The sequence below is a fragment of the Ascaphus truei genome, chromosome 2 (genome assembly GCF_040206685.1).
Source record: "Ascaphus truei isolate aAscTru1 chromosome 2, aAscTru1.hap1, whole genome shotgun sequence".
Lineage (NCBI taxonomy): Eukaryota > Metazoa > Chordata > Amphibia > Anura > Ascaphidae > Ascaphus > Ascaphus truei.
The window spans coordinates 456,069,096-456,089,549 of record NC_134484.1 but is presented as its reverse complement, the minus strand read 5'-3'; positions in this window follow the sequence as shown (position 1 = coordinate 456,089,549).

The following is a 20,454-nucleotide window of genomic DNA, read 5'->3' as shown; positions in this document are numbered from 1 at the left end:
GGGACCACATTTTTAGAAAATGGGGAAAGTCGGTCCCTATTAACACATCATGTGCCAGTTTGGGTACAACACCCACCTTGAAATCTAAAGAACCAAATTCTGTTTAAAAAAAAACATCAACAGTGGAATATTCATGATTATCCCCATGTATACAACAAATTGCCACTCTTTGTGAACTGTTTACCTGTTTCTTCTTAATGGGCAATAGGTATTCAGACACTAGTGTGACCATGCTCCCAGAGTCCAGAAGTGCCCGAACCCTCTTACCATTAACCTTTACAAATGCCCACAGATGGTTATTCAAGGGGTCCTCTGGGCTAGGGCCCATACATTGGGACAACAGCGAATAAGGTTCCACGCTGTTGCATTGCATGGGCTCATCATTTAGTGGGCAGATTTTTGCTGTGTGGCCCCTCTCATGACAATTTACACATTTAGCTACATAGTCTGTGTCCCACTTAGAGCCTTTTCCCGGCTCCCCATGTTGGCTATTGCCCTTAGTGTGCGAACCACTGTTGCTGGAGCGGCGTGAAGGTGGTCGCCGCTCTTCAGCGCCCCTTAACCCCGGTACCCTTTTACCGTCTCTGGAAGAGTCCTGGAACCTCGGGTAGTGGGGTTGCTCCACGACTGTGGGTTGCGGGTGCTCTTCTGCTGCACTGTACCTTTCTACAAGGGCCACAAGCTCATCCGCATTGTGGGGGTCACTCCGACTGACCCAACGACGTAAGGCAGAGGGAAGTTTCCTCAAGAACTGGTCCATGACCAACCGTTCCACGATGTGGCTTGCTGAGTTGATCTCGGGTTGTAGCCACTTCCGGGCGAGGTGGATGAGGTCATACATCTGGCTTCGGGTGGCTTTATCCATCGTGAAGGACCATGCGTGAAACCTTTGGGCACGAACAGCCGTGGTTACGCCGAGGCGGGCGAGGATCTCGAACTTCAATTTTGTATAGACGTTAGCTTCGGCTGGCTCTAGATCAAAGTAAGCCTTCTGGGGTTCGCCGCTTAGGAAGGGTGCGATTAGACCAGCCCACTCAGCTTCTGGCCATCCCTCTCTCTGTGCCGTGCGTTCAAACGTGAGAAGATAGGCTTCCACATCATCCGAGGGTCCCATCTTCTGAAGGTAGTGGCTTGCCCTGGTCATTTTCGGAACTGGGGCTGCCGCTGCCAGTGGAAGGTTACTGATAGTCCCCCTCAGGATCTCGAGTTCCTGCTGTAAGCCCTGAGCGAACCGCTGTTGCTCCTCTCTCAGCAAGCGGTTTGTCTCTTGCTGGTTTGCATTCGCGTTTTGCAGGGCTTCATTCGTCTGTTGCTGGTTTGCATTCACGTCTTTCTGGGCAGCGACATTGCGTACCAGCGCACCCACCACGTCTTCCATCTTGTTTGCAGAGGATGAAAAAAAACTTTTTTTTTTTTTGTTTTTTTTTCAAAGTTCTTCAACCCGCAGACCCCCTAGTGCTCTGCCCGCATTCTCCACCATATGTGACAAACGGCTTACTCCGGGGCTCCGCCGTCTGTCCGGGACTGTTAGAACACGGTCTTTTAGGGTAGGTTAAATGATGAGACGTCACGTACTGTTCCTTTAAACAGGCTATACCTGGTTTATTCAATCCCAGGCACTGGGACTGCTACAGTGTAAACAGAAAACAAAGCCAAACAAAAATCTGCTCGTCTGAGCGATAACTTAAAACTTAGATGTCCCTGACTCAGAGTTGGAAGTGGCTTGTCCACTTCCACCAACAAAATAAGTACCTTTGCAGTCTTTAGACAAACTAACAGAATGAATGAAGAGATTTGGGAAAGAGGCTTTCTCACCCCTCTGCAGTTCAGCAGCCTTCCAGGCTCTTGGGCGGGGCCCAGAGGAAACAGGAAACAGGTCTTATATACCTGAACTCTAATCAGCATGACAGGTGACAGAAAACAGGCAGCAGACAAACTGTGGAATGGAGTGCCTGTACTACGAGGCTGCCCTGTTCAGCTTAGACAGGACAGAAACTGTTCAGTATCCTGGGAGCCCTGTATATGGAGTTTATTACCAACCCCTGGTTTCTGTCACAATATACATACACACACACATATATATATATAATATAATATAATATTATACATATAATATATAATATAAATATATATATATATATAAACGTATGTATATATATATATATATATATATATACACATACACATACACACGCAGGGTATATCAGCTATATAATATATATATTATTATTTTTTATTTTGTACAAATCACACAAAAATCTACTTGCCCCCTTTCCCGCCTTGTATGAAAAAAAGAAATTGAATCAATTCCTATTAAGAACAATAACAAAAAACATTTATGAGAACGGTTTATTTATTGTATTACTTTTACACTTCACTACAATCAGTCTTTGTGTGTGTGTGTGTGTGTGTGTGTGTTTGTGTGTGTGTGTGTGTATATATAATTCACTAATTTAGATTTTTTTTTAGATGTAAATTAGAGGGAGAGGGGGGACACAGAGGGGAGAAGGGGACACAGAGTGGGGGAGGGGAGGGGACACAGAGGGGGGGGAGGGGAGGGGACACAGAGGTGGATGGGACAGACACAGAGGGGGGGAGGGGACGGACACAGAGGGGGGGAGGGGACAGACACAGAGGGGGGGAGGGGACAGACACTGAGAGGGAGGGGACAGACACAGAGAGGGAGGGGGGGACACAGAGAGGGAGGGGGGATACAGAGAGGGAGGGGACACAGAGAGGGAGGGGGTGGACAGAGAGGGAGGGTGGGGCACTGAGTGTGTGTGGCTGTGACGGGGTGGGAGTGATGGGGTGGGGGGGTGGGAGTGACGGGGTCTGGGGGGGGAGTGATGGGGTGGGGGGGGAGTGATGGGGTGGGGGGGAGTGACGGGTTGGGGAGGGGGTGGGAGTGACGGGGTGGGGGGTGGGAGTGATGGGATGGGAGTGACGGGGTGGGGGGGGGGGGTGGGAGTGATGGGGTGGGGGGGTGGGAGTGACGGGGTGGGGGGTGGGAGTGACGGGGTGTGGGGGGGGAGTGACGGGGTGGGGGGGAGTGATGGGGTGGGGGGTGGGAGTGACGGGATGGGAGTGACGGGTTGGGGAGGGGGTGGGAGTGACGGGGTGGGGGGTGGGAGTGACGGGATGGGAGTGACGGGGTGGGGGGGGGGGGGTGGGAGAGACGGGGTGGGGGGGGAGTGACGGGGTGGGAGTGACGGGGTGGGGTGGGAGTGACGGGGTGGGGGGGTGGGAGTGATGGGGTGGGGGGGTGGAAGTGACGGGGTGGGGGGTGGGAGTGACAGGGTGGGGAGGGGGTGGGAGTGACGGGGTGGGTGTGATGGGGTGGGGGGGTGGTAGTGACAGGGTGGGAGTGACTGGGGGGAAAGGGGCTGTTTGTGTGACCTCCGCTGTCCCACTCCCACCCTCCAAACACACCATTTTGTTAGTCCCCCTTGCCGGTGCCACTCACCCAAGCACCCCCCCTCCAAACACCTCCAAAGTTGTCACCCTTTCTGGCGCCACTCACTGGAGCCCCCCCCCCCCCAAACACCTCCAAAATAACCCCCCTTGCTGGCACCACTCACCCGAGCCCCCCCCTCCAAACACCTCCAAAATAGCCACCCTTGCCGGCGCAACTCACCCGAGCCCCCCCTCACCTCCAAAATAGCCCCCCTTTTTGGCACCGCTCACCCGAGCCCCCCCCCCTCCAAACACCTCCAAAATAGCCCCCCTTGCTGGCGCCACTCACCGAGCCCCCCCTCCCCTCCAAACACCTCCAAAATAGCCCCACTTGCCGGCACCACTCACCCAAGCCCCCCTCCCCTCCAAACACCTCCAAAATAGCCCCCCTTGCCAGCGCCACTCACCCAAGCCCCCCCTCCCCTCCAACACCTCCAAAATAGCCCCCTTGCCGGCGCAACTCACCCAAGCCCCCCCTCCCCTCCAAACACCTCCCAAATAGCCCTCCTTGCCGGCGCAACTCACCCGAGCCCCCCCCTACAAAGTTGTCCCCCTTGCCGGCGCCGCTCACCCCCTATATTTATTTAAAGACATACAATAAAGACATACAAAACAATACAAGGAAGGGAAAAACCTTACCTCCAGTGAGATCAAGACACTAGTTGCCTCCTGCTTCTCCTACTGCACCACGTGATGGGATCGGGAGCGAGCACGAGTCACTGGGAGGCTCATGAATATTCATGATCTTCCACTGACTGATAGAAGCAGATTATAAACACATGCCAGCTTTAAAAATGTCGCCAAATTTTGCCGATCAATACATGGAGAACGAATTGACTGGCAGCTATACAGTTCTTTAGGTAATTAGCGATTTAGGTAATTAGAGATCTACACCAAGACAAATTTCCCTAGCCAATTCCAGTCTGGGTTTCGTCCCAAACACTCCACCGTAACTGCCCTGCTAAAACAACAAGAAACAGAAAACACAAAAACATATACAATACAAACAATGATTCCCTGGCGCACTAACAGATATTGAACCTGACAGCAGAGTGCAGTCCCATGAATCAAGTGGATGATATTGGATGAGATCTACAGTCCACACTGTCCCGTTCCTTTTAGATTGAAGACTTGTCTGGAAATAAAAACAAAACAACCATTGCGCAGTACCCTATGGTCAGTTCTCTACACCCCCACCGTTGCTATCTACTTACTTAAAAATAGATAGAAATGGGCCTCAAAAGGTTTCTTTGCTCTCCTCCCTGTTGGCTCCAACTTGTTGCTGCTGCTGGTGTCGTAATCTTTACTTCCAGCGTCAGCACCGCCATATACCGTGTGGGAACGAGAATGGGCGCCAATAGTGTGATAACATAACATTTATTGATAAAAATAGCAGGGTAAAAAACATGCACTCACATGCTGTAATGCCCTATGTGCGTCCTACAACGTGCCGTCCGCTTACATGGGAGGATGCCGAGGGATTGCAGGAGGAGGCTGGATTCGGCGTGGGTCCCCGCTTCGTGGCCGCGACTCGGAGCGCCTATTCCCTCCTCAGATGACTTTGTATTGTATATGTTTGTATTGTATATGTTTTTGTGTTTTCTGTTTCTTGTTGTTCATGCTGTGTATACATGCCTTGTGGATAGGTTTGTTTATTCCTTAGGCAGCCATTCCCCATTCTATTAAAGTAGCTTGTGAGGGATCACATACAGGGTTTCCCATATAGGGGATCTCTCTTTATTTGTAGAGCACCTATTTATTTTAATAGTATATAGGTTAGGGTTTATAGGTTTGAGCGCTGATTATATGTTTTTAGTTAAAAAAATTTTACCCTGCTAAAAGTTTGCAATGAAATCCAGTGTGGAATGGAACGGGGACAACTCACTGGTGCAGTATTCCTAGATTCTGCAAAGGCTTTTGACACAGTTGATCATGTTATCCTGCTTAACAAACTCCAGAGCTCTGGAATAGGGAAACATGTTTTAAACTGGTTTCAGTCCTACCTATCAGGAAGATCCCAACATGTGTCCATCTCAGGCTCTAACTCCAACCCCCTGGATATCACCTGTGGTGTCCCGCAAGGCTCTGTTCTGGGGCCCCTACTCTTCTCAGTGTTCATTAATGATCTTCCCACAGCTTGTAAGGAAGCCTCAATACACATGTATGCAGATGACACAATCCTCTATGCACACAGCCATAGCCTCTCTGACCTTCAACACATACTTCAGTCTGACTTTTTGAGACTTGAAAACTGGATTTCCCAAAACAAACTGTTTTTAAACACTGACAAGACTGTAACAATGGTATTTGGGACCAAGACTAAATTTGTAAAGCTTCCAGTGACTGAGCTCCTGATTAGAACCAACGCTAACAACACCCTAACACCTGTCACTAGTTTTAAATACCTTGGCTTATGGTTTGACTCCCACTTAACATTTGGGATGCACATTGATACCCTGACAACCAAGACCTATGCCAAACTAGGGGTACTTTACAGGAACAAATCCTCCCTTAGTCTCCTGGTCAGAAAGCGTATTGCACAGCAGATGCTAATGCCAATTATTGACTATGGATTATTGACTATGGAGACAGTATATGGCTCGGCTCCTCAAACTCACCTTAGCAAACTTGACACCCTCTACATTTCAATTTGCCGTTTTGTTCTCCAATGCAACTACAACACACATCACTGCGAAATGCTCAAAGAACTAGATTGGTCATCACTAGAGTCTAGGCGCAAAGTTCACCTTTTTGTCTCACCCTCAAATACTTTCTGGGCAAGCTACCCAGCTACCTGAACAAGCTCCACATGCAGCACCTATCACCTGAGATCAGACTCCAAAAGACTATTCATGGTCCCAAGGCTCAACAAAGTATCCGGACGTTCCTCCTTCTCCTTCCGTGCACCCCAAAACTGGAACAACCTACCAGAGACTCTCATATCCACCACCAGCTTAAGTTCTTTCAAATCTAAGACTGTCTCACACTTTCTGATCTGTAACTGTTTCATACGCCCATAATATATATTTTCTTTAACTGTGCACGCAATGTCTTGTATATAATATATACCCTGCTCATTTATGTAACTGTATTTGTAACCATGTATTATTTTGTTTTACTCTGTGCCCAGGACATACTTGAAAACGAGAGGTAACTCTCAATGTATTACTTCCTGGTAAAATATTTTATAAATAAATAAATAAATAATTGCCCACATGAAGCTATTGAAGTAAAAAAATAAATTAAAAAAAAGACTAAACTGCAGCTTTAAAAGCCTGAATAGAGTTTGAAACATAAAATTTGATATCAGACAAGAAGCACATGGCCCACGTAGTGTGTTGATTTTTCTATCTGTTGTATCTGTTCAATCCTTGGCTTTCTTTTACAGTATATTTAGTATTTCATTATGTTTTTACCCAAGTATTTCTGTATTCGCCTTTACGAGCTCTGTTGAGAGGCTAGACCACAAATCCACAAACTTTTCCATGAAGTAGTACTTACTCAAATTGCTCCCAAGCCTGACACCCTCTTGCTTCATAGCATCACTATCTTTTTGTCCATAATTGCCCCAAGGACAGTGTTATATAGAAACTGAAGTACTGTACCATATGTACTTCATTCCCATGAACTTATTTTACTTTCTGACACCATTGTGTAACAAGTTACAAGTACAGTTACATAAATGAAAAAGGTATACATTATATACAAGACATTGCGTGCACAGTTAAAGAAAATATATATTATGAGCGTATGAAACAGTTTCAGACCAAAAGACTATTCATGGTCCCAAGGCTCAACAAAGTATCCGGACGTTCCTCCTTCCCCTTCCGTGCACCCCAAAAAAATGCTCACCACAAACAGGACGGGACAGCAGAACTGAGGTGGGGATGTTAGAACACACCGACCAACAACTGAGCAACCGCGTCTGGATTGCAGAGTCGTAGTCATGTAGCTGGGTCAGGGTAGGAGAGGTCAGGATAGTAGTAATACTCGCCGTGGTCTAGGATTGGAGAAGTCGGATGGTCATTGTGCGTAGCTGGGGTCCAGGAGTAGAGAGGTCAGAATGGTCGTAGTGTGTAACCGTGGTCCAGGGTTCAGAGAAGGTAGAGGTCTGGGTTCAAGCTGAGGTCAAAGGTACAGGAGATAAAGCAGAATGCACAGAGCAGCGGCAAGGCAGCAGGATGCTTGAGGCAAACACCAGTAAATAAACACAGCCTAGGAGCCTAGGTCCGGTGCTTGCAGGAGTACTGTGGCACTCATGCCCACGCGAGGGGTGTCACCCAATGCATCACGAGGGCGGAACCGAGGTCCAATACTCACACATTGTAAGTAAGCTGTATGGTTTTACAAGGCATTGAAAAGTCAACGGTCAACTTGTATTTAGCTAGATGAATATCTAAATTGATTAATCTACTGTTGTTTCTTGCCTAGCATTTTCGAAATATAATCACTTGAAATAATACATTCTATAAGCATGAGGATGTCCAAAGAAATCCTCTTTTCAAAATAAACTGTTAGGATACACACTTGGGAAGTATTCCTTGGCATACTGTTAGACTAAAAGCAGATATCCTGACACTGGCCCATTTCTAAATTGACATGATTAAACAAAACACTACATGGGGATGATCGCCAGGAAATGACACATTGGGCAAGAATGCACTATCCATCTTCATCTTCATAATTCCCATTTTTTCTTCTAGTACTTAGGAAGCTAGCAAATCTAATAAAGGATATCCATGAGTGAATTTTCAAATGTTGGACACACCGACTAATGAAATTAAGTAATCAGAAAGCTCAGATCTTTATGGAAGTTTGATACCAAACTGTCCCTGTAGATGTGTATATGTAGACACCAGTACAGTATTGTACATCAGAGGGCATGGCATTATTGAATCAAATATGGCCGATAAAAACTGTACTGAAACCAGAACACATCAATATTTTATTTGTATTTTATTTATAATTTTTTTTACCAGGAAGAACTGTAATACATTGAGAGTTACCTCTCGTTTTCAAGTATGTCCTGAGCACAGAGTTATAAAAATACATGGTTGCATTAAAAGAACAGAGGTTAAACAGTCAATTTCCAGACATTTCATTGTCAAGTAGAGTTGGAAAATTGGGTACAGGGGATAAAGGGCTTGTGAGTTTCAGATTGAAATAGAGCAGCTTTAACATCACTTTAACATCACCAGACATCAGCGAACGGCAGCAAACGGCTTACACCCTTTGGCTGATCTTCGGCTGCACCAAAGGCTGTCCGCCTTTTTGGGCAATGCAGATGTACACTGGGGTGGTTGAGATTCAATGCTGCTGTGAACAAAAAGTTATTTATTTCCTCTTTGCTCATTAACATTCCAGTGGGTGGGGTTGACGTTCCACAAAGTACAAGCAAATGTTAAACCGTTGCATGCTGGTCCTGTGAAGAGGGGAGCGGCTCTTGGGGAGCCCCATCAGGCTGTCCGCCTTTGGGGCAACGCAGATGTACTGCTCCGACAAAGCTTATTTTAACAAAAGCCGCCGGTTGACCGGGACTTACTCCGGCTGGCGCTGAGAATAGACAGCGCGCCAGCCGCATCCACTCCGTGCCCCCCCACCAATCCGCGCGCATTTTTATGCCCCTTCCCGACCCCCTTGCTGCTCCTGCTGTGCCCCTCTGCTTCCCCGCTCCCCCGCTCCCCCGCTTACCTCACTTCAAACCTTCAGGGGAGTCGGGGAAGCCAGGGAAGCCGGGGAAGCCGGGCGCACGTGACTGTGACGTCACCGTGACGCGCGGACGGGCCGCTTCTCCACTCTGCCAGCACGCATCCTGCCGTGCGGCTTTTGTTAGAATTATCTGTGTCGGAGCAGTACACTGGGGTGGTTGAGATTCAATGCATCTGAGTCAGAATAACATAAAAAAAATACTGGAATGAGATTACATAATAGATTACTGAAGAAATGTAAATCCCTTTGGTTAAAAAATATACTACTGGCACGTAAGGGGTTAATACATCTAACAAAAATACACTTCATATGCTGTTGGCCACCTTACCAAATCCACTAATGCCCATTTCCTAATTGTTTTTTCAATAATTTGGGTTATTTTATTGTTTTTTAGCACCCCGAAAAAACTGTTTCCTATCGATGTCCTATCCTAAAGAAAATGTTTGTGGGAATATACTATAAACCACCAAATATCTGTGAGATTGAGGAAGCTAAAATACTTTTGCAAATGGAGAAGGCATCAAAACTGGGTCATGTTTGCATAATGGGGGATTTTAATTATCCAGACATAGACTGGGGCAAAGAGATTAGCATTACAACAAAAGGAAACAGGTTTTTGGGGGTGCTTAAAGACAAAAAATAGATTACTTGGGTTCAACAAAGACCTTAAACTTTAGAATGGCAGATTTTAATAAACTGAGGTCTAATCTAGTAGTAATACAAAGGGATGATGTTTTTGCAGGGAAAAATGTAGAAGATAAATGGGCAGTCTTTAAAACATTGTTAGAAAAGCACACTTATCAGTGTATACCCTTGGGTAATAAGTATAAAAGAAATAAGTCAAAACCAATGTGGCTAAATAAACAGGTAGGGGAGGAAATGGACAAGAAGAGGAAGGCGTTTAGATTCTTTAAGTCAGAAGGGACAGAGACATCGGACCTCATGCAGTAAGCGGTGCAAAGTCACTTTTTGCCCGTTTTGCGCCAAAAATGCATACCCCGATTCAGTAAGGGCCGAACACTTGGCGAAAAGCAAAAAATATGCCAAGTTTGTTGGCGGTTTTTTTTTCCGCCATCAGCACGGCGAAAAGGCACTTTGTGCCGCAACTAGCCATGTTTTGAAACCCGCTCAATTCTAGTAGTGGTGAGTAGCTTTGCGCCACTCTGGAATTTAGACTTTCACAGCAATCCATCTCGCCCCAAAAAGTTGGCAAGTTGCTGGGGAGAGGCTGTGGATGAGCGGCGAAACGGCACTTAGAAAAATTCAGGCCTTTTTCCTGCCTGGAATTGATGCCGGGGATCTCCGGAGCTGATACCCATTAATACCAGCACCGGAGCCCTCCGGCATGCATCCGAGGCATGAAAAATGCATTTAAAGCCCACTTCATTACCTTAGCGGCTAACCTCTAAGGCAATGAAGGGGTTAACCAGCCGTGCCAGGTTTATTGTGGGTAGCGGGGGTGGGTGAAGGGGGTATTTGGCCCTTGGTGGTTGTTTAGGGCTTGCGGGGGGTTGCGGTTGGACTTAACCCCTTCATCACCTTAGTGGTTAATACGGTACGGTCATGAAGGGTTTAAGCCCTCCCGCTACCCACCCGCAAGCCCCAGACAACCACCGTTGGGGCTAATACCCACATCGGCCACCCCAATAAAAAAAATACACACACAACAGCCCCACATTAAATAAATAAATATATAACTAACTAACTAACTAACTAACTAACTATATATATATATATATATATATATATATATATATATATATATATATATATATATATATTACACCAACAACCCCTATACCCCCCTGACATACAGTACATAAATGCACAGCAATGATTCTATAGGCCGGCGGGGCCCTCGGGTGTTACCTGCGGGCCTGCAGTACCAATTCTGTGCCCCCATAAATTAATTAAAAAACACATACATACTTATAAAGAAACCCCCCCCCCCCCTTACACATACAGTATAGTAATGGGCACAATTACTATTATTCCACAAATGGATAATAGTGCATTTGCCCATTTAAAATACATAAAGAACCATAAATACATGAAATACATATTGCACTCACCCATGTCCGGCTGCCCCTATGAAGGCCGTCCTCATCTTCATCACCGTCCATGCCCCCTCTGATGCTGCAAAACATAAACAAGAATAAAAACAGCCAATGTAATGTCCCCTAACCCCTTAATCACCATAGCGGTTATTAACCGCTACAGTCATTAAAGGGGTTAACACACGCTCACCCACCACTCGGGAGAACTAAATGCTTGCCATCTTTCTTTTCATGACGTCATCTTAAAGGCAATTGAAGCACAGCCATTCTGATTGGCTGGTGTCCTGCCTTTAAATGACGTCATCAAAATACATTTCCCCCCCCAAAATCACATGGTTTTCACGGCCCAATCTGGGCCGTGGGAAACATATGACGATAATGTGACGTCATATGCCTATAAAAGCCTATGTCGTCTCATTTTCTAGCCAGACGCCTCCGGAAGGAACAAGAGGACCGGGGCGTGGCAGCAGACGGTTAGAAGACCCCCAGAAGACCCCAGAAGAACAAGAAAGAAGACGGAAGAACACAGATCAAGATCCTGTAGACGTTTTGGATTTTAAAAAAAGTCTTCGTTTATTTTGTTATGGTTTGTTATTTTATGGGTTCCTGTTGCTGTGCGTGGATTGGTTGGAGAGCTTGGTGTTCAACGGGAGTCGGTGAGTGGGGCAGCTACTGGTAAGTTAACAAAAGAAATGTATTTTTTTGGAAATGTAACTGTTTTTTGTCATTTATTATATGTGATACAATTTTTTTCCATTCTCATTTCTTGCCACTGTATGTATATATGTATGTATGTATGTCCCTATCGATATATACATACAGGGTAAGAAATGATTTGGTTGGAAATACTTGTTTTGCACTATTTAAATGTATTTTGATATGCTGCTATTCTTAAATGTGTGTAATGTAATGTTTAATTAGATAGACTTAATTTTTGGTGTTCTATGCTGTACTTTAGGTCAGGGTGAGGCTTGCTTTGTTATAGTGGTTTTATTTTGCTACTACTATTTTGTCAGATGTTAACTTTGTTGGAGAATTGTTTGTTTAACGATTAAAAGAGTTTATTGTGTAATTGATTTGGATGGTATTTTAATTGTTTTGGGATTTAATTCATTAATGGTAATTTATTTCGGTTGCCTTGCTTGGTTTAAATAGTATACTTGTTTGGATTTCATTGTATTTTCTTTTGAATATTTTATTGTTAACATTGATTGACAGAGTGTACATGGTGTACAGATTTTATGCATCATGTATACAATGTAAAAAATGTTTTGATTGGCATTTGATGCTTTTGATTGGCAAATGAGAATGATTTTATCAGGAAATAGGATTTTGTTTGACTGTTCCTGATATGGAGAAGTGGTATGTTTATTTGTGCATGTTTTTGTTAACCCTTAAACATTGCTTTGTACAGTAGAGGCAACTCTTATTCGAACAAAAACCAATGGCAATTCCCCCCAAAAAACAGGAAACACCCAGGTACATTCTGAATACATGCCTTAAACTTTCCTTAAACTAGCCCCAGCATTTCTGCATTGATTAATGGCCTATCAGATTAACAGCGGGGGTCCCTGGCAGTCCCATTCAATGTTTGCGTTGAGAGAGCGGATCTCTCGGCGGATTTTCCGCTGCTTAGTGCATGACCCCCATCGTATCAGAATTATAAGGAATCTAACAAAAATTGCAAAAGGGCAATCAAATTAGCAAAAATGGATAATGAAAAAAGGATTGCAATAGAAAGTAAGGTCAACCCTAAAAAGTTCTTTAAGTACCTAAATTTAAAAAAAATGAGAAAAGAAAATATAGGACCCTTTCAGTGTGAGATGGGTAGGCAGATTATTGGAGATAAGGAAAAGATGAGGCATTAAACAAATTATTTGTCTCTGTGTTTACCAGGGAAGAATCAAGTTCAATTGTAGAGCCGCAAGAGGAAGCCACAACCTCCATATTAATGAACAATTGGTTAACTGAGGAAGAAGTTCATAAGCGACTTGAAAAAAATAAAGTAAATAAGGCACCTGGCCCCGATGGCATACTTCCAAGAGTTCTCAAGGAGTTAAGCTCAGTAATAGCCAATCCATTATATTTAATATTCAATGACTCCATTTCCACAGGCTCAGTACCACAAGATTGGCATAAAGCATGTGTGGTGCCTATATTTGGAAAGGGAGCTAGATCACAACCGGGAAATTACAGACCTTTAAGCCTGACTTCAATAGTAGGGAAACTACTTGAAGGTTTAATACTGGATAATATTCAGGAATACCTAATGGAAAACAAAATTATTAGTAATAGTCAGCAGGGATTTATGAAGGATAGATCTTGCCAAACTAGCCTTATTTGTTTCTTTGAGGAGGTAAGTAGGAATTTAGACCAGGGTAATGCAGTTGATGTGGTCTACTTAGATTTTGCAAAGGCTTTTGATACGGTTTCACACAAGAGGTTGGTGTACAAAATAAAGAAAATTGGACTCAGTAATAATATATGCACCTGGATTGAAAACTGGTTAAAGGACAGACAGCAGAGGATTGTCATAAATTGAACTTTTTCAGGTTGGGCTAAAGTCGTGAGTGGAGTACCTCAGGGATCGGTACTGGGACCCCTGCTTTTTAACTTGTTTATTAATGACTTTGAGGTTGGGATCGAGAGCAAAGAGTGAGACCATCTTTGCTGATGATACTAAATTGTGTAAGGTAATAGAATCAGAGCAGGATGTAATTTCTCTTCAGAAGGACTTGGAGAGACTGGAAACATGGGCAGGTAAATGGCAGATGAGGTTTAATACAGATAAATGTAAGGTTATGCATTTGGGATGCAAGAATAAAAAGTCGACTTACAAATTAAATGGAGATATATTGGGGGAATCCTTGATGGAGAAGGACTTAGGAGTGCTTGTAGACAGCAGGCTTAGCAATAGTGCCCAATGTCATGCAGTAGCTGCAAAGGCAAACAAGATCTTATCTTACATCAAACGGGCAATTGATGGAAGGGAAGTAAACATAATTATGTCCCTTTACAAAGCATTAGTAAGACCACACCTTGAATATGGAGTACAATTTTGTGCACCAATCCTAAGAAAAGACATTGTGGAACTAGAGAGAGTGCAGAGAAGAGCCACCAAATTAATAAAGGGGGTGGACAATCTAACTTATGAGGAGAGGCTAGCTAAATTAGATTTATTTACATTAGAAAAGAGGCGTCTAAGAGGGGATATGATAACTATATACAAATATATTCGGGGACAATACAAGGAGCTTTCAAAAGAACTATTCATCCCACGGGCAGTACAAAGGACTCGGGCCATCCCTTAAGGTTGGAGGAAAGGAAATTTCACCAGCAACAACGAAAAGGGTTCTTTACAGTAAGGGCAGTTAAAATGTGGAATTCATTACCCATGGAGACTGTGATGGCAGATAAAATAGATTTGTTCAAAAAAAGGTTTGACATCTTTTTCGATGGGAAAGGTACTGTATAAAGGGATATACCAAATAAGTATACATGGGAAGGATGTTGATCCAGGGATTAATCTGATTGCCAATTCTTGGAGTCAGGAAGGACTTAATTTTTCCCCTTAATGGGGTTTTTTGTTTGCCTCCCTCTGGATCAATAAGTAAGTATAGATATAGGATACAGTATCTATTGTCTAAATGTAGCATAGGTTGAACTTGATGGACCTACGTCTTTTTTCAACCTCATCTACTATGTAACAATGTATCTATGATGTAGTCCAAATCTCATTACTTCAGTCTATGGGGCTATGCACTAAGCTCTGATAAGTCACTTTTAGAGCGCAAAGTGCTCTTCGATTGTGATTTTTGGCTAAACCCGATGCACTAAGCAACGCAAACAGGCACTTTGCGCTCTAAAAATGACTTTTTTCATGGATTTTTTCTAAGTCCAACTTTGCTGGATCGCAGCCCTGTTTGCGTGAAATTCTGCCCTTAAGGGGAAATTCTGCCCTTACCCTTTGGCTAAACCCGATGCACTAAGCAACGCTACCTTAGCAAACGCAAAAGTTGCGTTGATTAGAACACGTCAGGTCAGAGTAGATGCAAAGAAATCTGGACTTAGAAAAAATTCTGGCTTTTTATTTTTGCATGCGCAAAACCCATACAGCAGGCCGGCGGGTGTCCCCGGCTGAACCCGTGGGGGTCCCGACGGAGCCCGGTGGTCGCGCGGGAGTGCGGGGTCCCTGTGGGAGTCCAGGGGGACCCGCGGGCCTGCGGTAATAATGTTGCACCTCCAAAAATAAAAACAACAATTCTAACTAAATATACCCCCCTAACACATACTATACAGTAATGGCCAAAATTACTATTATCTAAATATGGATAATAATGCATTTGGCCATTTTAAATACATATAACATTCAATAAATACAGTCAAAACATATTACACTTACCTTTTACAGGCACCCACGATGAACGCCGTCTTCATTCTCATCTTCATTCTGCCCATGCCCCTACGCACAACAATTACAATAGCCAATGTAATGTCCCCTAACCCCTTAATCACCATAGCGGTTATTAACCGCTACAGTCATTAAGGGGTTAACCCACCCTCACCCACCACTCGGGAGGCCTACATACCCTCCCACACTAACCCCTCACCCCGTGAGGCCTAACCACCCTCACCCACTACCCACAAGGGAGGCCTACCCACATACCCTTGGGGCCAATACACCCCCCCCCCCCAACACATACAGTACAATAATGTGCAAAATAACTATTATCCAGATATGGATAATATATTATTTGCCCATTATGAAACACATAAAACATCCACAAATCATAACATGAATATTTAATCTTAAAACCACCACATTGCATGTTAAAATAAATACAGCAGCCATTGCAAATATATAACAAACAAACTGCAGCTACACAAATGTCTATGAAATGTCACACAATTGCATTGAGTGTGTACATGATGCAATTAATCTGTGCATCATATAACACTATGCAAAATATATGTAACAATAAAATACACTATGAACAATGTCCCCTAACCACCAATGCCATCCTGAAAATCAATTAGAAAATAACTAACATCAATACAATTAGCATCAATCAATTAATCCATTTCCTCAAACAATTAAAATACAATACAAATCAATTATACAATTCCCTATTCAATTGCTAAAGCCAAACCATTGCCAAAACAATTCTAATTTAAAGTAACCACAATCATTCTAATCTTACTACCATAAAGAAGCCATTAGCTAAATACAAATTACATTATTCACAACAATGACAAAATAAAGATGCTAAATACATTATCCATACATGAAAAGAACCTAAACATGAGCCAAACAATCAATTATTATCCCTGTATGTCTATCCATACAGATAGATAAACATAACATACAGGGGCAATAATACAGCATCAAATTTAATGCATTTACATACAAAATTCACATACAATACACCCATTCATTTTCCGTTAATGTATTATATACATAGATACATTAACAGGCATTAAATGGGAGTGAAAAAATAAAAGACATGCATGAAAAATCATAAAAACATATAAAAGTAAAAATAATAATCTTTTCTTTTGTTTACTCACCATTAGATGTCCACTCTCCGAAATCCTAGCGACCCAGAAGCACAGGAACCAAGCCACAGGTAAGTCATAAAATAAAAAACCATATCAAATCCTCATCTGTGTCTTCTTTCTTCTTTTGGGTCTTCTGGGGTCTTCTTCCATCTTCTTCCATCTTCTTCCATCTTCTTAGGCCACGCCCTTCTTCTCTTCTTAGGAGGGGAGATGTTCCCTCCTCGGCGACTAGCTTCAAAATGAGGCGACATAGGCTTTTATAGGCCTATGACGTCACATTTTGGTCAAATGTTTCCCACGGTCCTGATTGGCTACATGGTCTACTACAGCCAATCAGAGTAGGGATAGACTTCCCACGCTCTGATTGGCTACCGTACCATGTGAGGGCGGCCATGTTTCTTTTCATGACGTCATCTTAAAGGCAATTGAAGCAAAGCCATTCTGATTGGCTGTGCTTTCTTTGCCTTTAAGTGACGTCATCATTTTTTTTTACATCGGCCAAAACACATGGTTTTCACGGCCCAATCAGGGCCGTGGGAACCATATGACGAAAATGTGACATCATAGGCCTTTAAAAGCCTATGTCGTCTCATTTTGAAGCCAGACGCCGAGGAGGAAGGACCTCCTACTGAAGAAAGAAGACCAGGGCGTGGCCGCAGACGGGAAGAAGACCCCGGAAGAAGGTAGAAGAATACAGATGAAGATGGATTACAACTAGAAGACCCCTGGATTGTCGTGTTTTATTATTTTAATGTTTATTATTTTCTGGTTTATTATTTTATGGGTTCCTGTTCGTGGATTGGTTCGTGAGTAAGCTGATCAACGGGAGTCGGTGGGGTCAAGTAATGGTAAGTTAAATAAATAAATGTATTTAATGTAACTGTGGTTTTTTTTGCTTTTTCATGTGTTTATTTTTTTTTATGCATATCATTTCTTGCCACTGTATGTATGTATGTCTAGAGAGATATATACATACAGGGTAAGAAATGATAGTGTTGTAAAAGCTTGATTTACTGTATTGTAAATGATTGTGGCTATGCTGCTATGCATAGATGTGTGTTAAATGTATTTTATTATTATAGAGATGTAATTTTTGGGCTTCTATGCTGTACTGTAGGTTATGGAGAGGCTTGCTTTAGTATATTGTAATTTTTGGTGTCCTTTTTTGTATGATGTGAATTTGTTCTCTGTAACGATAGCTATAGTTAATTGTGTAATTGGTATGGATGGTATTTTAATTGTTTAGGGATGTAATTCATGTCTGTTAATTCATTGATGGTGACTTTATTTGATTACATAATATACTTCTTGTGATGTCAGGCTATTTTAGTTGGATTATTGTATTGTTAACATTGATTTGCATCGTGTACATGTAGCTTACATTTTATGCTACGTGTATACACTGTAAATGCAATGTTTTAAGTGGAATTTGAGGCTTCAGATTGAATGATTACATGAGATTTGTTCAGGAAATTGCTTTTGAATTCATTGAGGATGTTATGCATAAGTGGTGTTGCCATTGCAGGATGGCTTCACCCCTTAATTACCTTTGAGGTTAGTATCCGATAAGGTGATTAAGGGGTTCATTGGTATGTGAATGGCATTGATATGTATTGGCTATTTATTATTTTGGCAACGGACCCCAAGGATGATGCTGGCGACGGGGCCTTCTTATTGATGAGGTTAGTAGAATTTTCTTTATTTTACTACGGTATTTAATGTGTTTAATAATGGCCAAATAATGTATTATCCCTATGTGGATAATAGTTATTTGGCACATTATTGTACTGTATGTGCTGGGGGGACGGGGGTATTGGCCCCAAGGGTATGTGGTAGGACTCCCTTGTGGGTAGTGGGTGAGGGTGGTTAGGCCTAAGGGGGTGGGAGGGTTAGTGGGGGAGGGTATGTGGGTGATGGTGGGTTAACCCCTTAATGACTGTAGCGGTTCATAACCGCTATGGTGATTAAGGGGTTAGGGGACATTACATTGGATGTTTTTATTCTTGTGTCTGTTTTGCAGAAGCGGATGGGGCATGGGCAGGATGAAGATGAGGATGGCCTTCATCGTGGCAGCCGCACATGGGTGAGTGCTATATGTATTTAATGTCTTTATTGTTCTGTATGTATTTTAAATGGACAACTGCACTATTATCCATTTGTGGATAATAGTCATTGTGCCCATTACTGTTTTGTATGTTAGGGGGGTATAGGTGTTTTTGGGGGTCATATATATATACAGCTAAACCCCGTTATAACGCGCCTCGCTATACCGCGATTCGGTTATAACGCGGTTTTCCCATGGCTCACTGCACACACACTGCTCATTGCTCACACTGCACACACCCTGCACACTGCACACACACTGCTCATTGCACACACTGACACACTGCACACACACTGCACACTGCACACACACTGCTCATTGCACACACACTGCTCATTGCTCACACTGCACACACTGACACACTACACACACACTGCACACTGCACACACACTGCTCATTGCTCACACTGCACACACACTGCTCACACTGACACACACTGCACAATGCACACTGTCTGCTCATTGCTCACACTGCACACACTGACACACTGCTCATTGCTCACACTGCACACACACTGCTCACACTGACACACACTGCACACTGCACACACACTGCTCATTGCTCACACTGCACACACACTGCTCACACTGACACACACTGCACACTGCACACACACTGCTCATTGCTCACACTGCACACACTGACACACTGCTCATTGCTCACACTGCACACTGCACACACACTGCTCACACTGACACACACACACACACACACACACACACTACACATATACATAAATCAGCCTTACCTTACCTTGGGGATGATTTTTGAGGCATGTGGCTGCAGGGTGGGGGGGGGGGGTGTGCCGGTGGGGGTGGTGCTGCGGTGGAGGGGGATGATGGCTGCTGCGGGGGCCCCCGATGCTGCGGGGTCTGGTGGGATGGCCCGGTGCAGTGCGGGGGGGCATGGGGGGGGGAGGGCAGGACGACCCTGCGCTACGGCAGGGCAAGAGGGCCCTGTATTGCGGCGCGAAGGCCCTGTGCTGCGGCGGGGGGGGAGCCGGACCGGAGGGGAATCCCCCCTCCCATCTCCTGTCCCGCGGTGACAGGGGAAGCTGAAGCCGGAGGGGAATCCCCCCTCCCATCTCCTGTCACGCGGTGACAGGGGAAGCTGAAGCCGGAGTGGAATCCCCCCTCCCATCTCCTGTCACGCGGTGACAGGGGGAAGCCGGGACCGCGGGGTAAATACTGTATGCACTGATGCGGCGGCCATTTTTTTTTTTTTAAATTAGCGCGACCCCGTTAGTAACGCGGTGGTCTCGGGGTGGACCCCGAGGACCACGTTATAACGGGGTTTAGCTGTATATATATTTATATATATACAGCTAAACCCCGTTATAACGCGCCTCGTTATACCGCGATTCGGTTATAACGCGGTTTTCCCGTGGCTCCCGTTTAAAAAAAAAAAAAAATTAATTTTTTTTTTTTTTTTAATTTTTTTTTTTTTGCACACTGCACACACTGCACACACTCACTGCACACACACTGCTCATTGCTCACACTGCCACACTGCACACACACTGCACACTGCACACACACTGCACACTGCACACACACTGCTCATTGCTCACA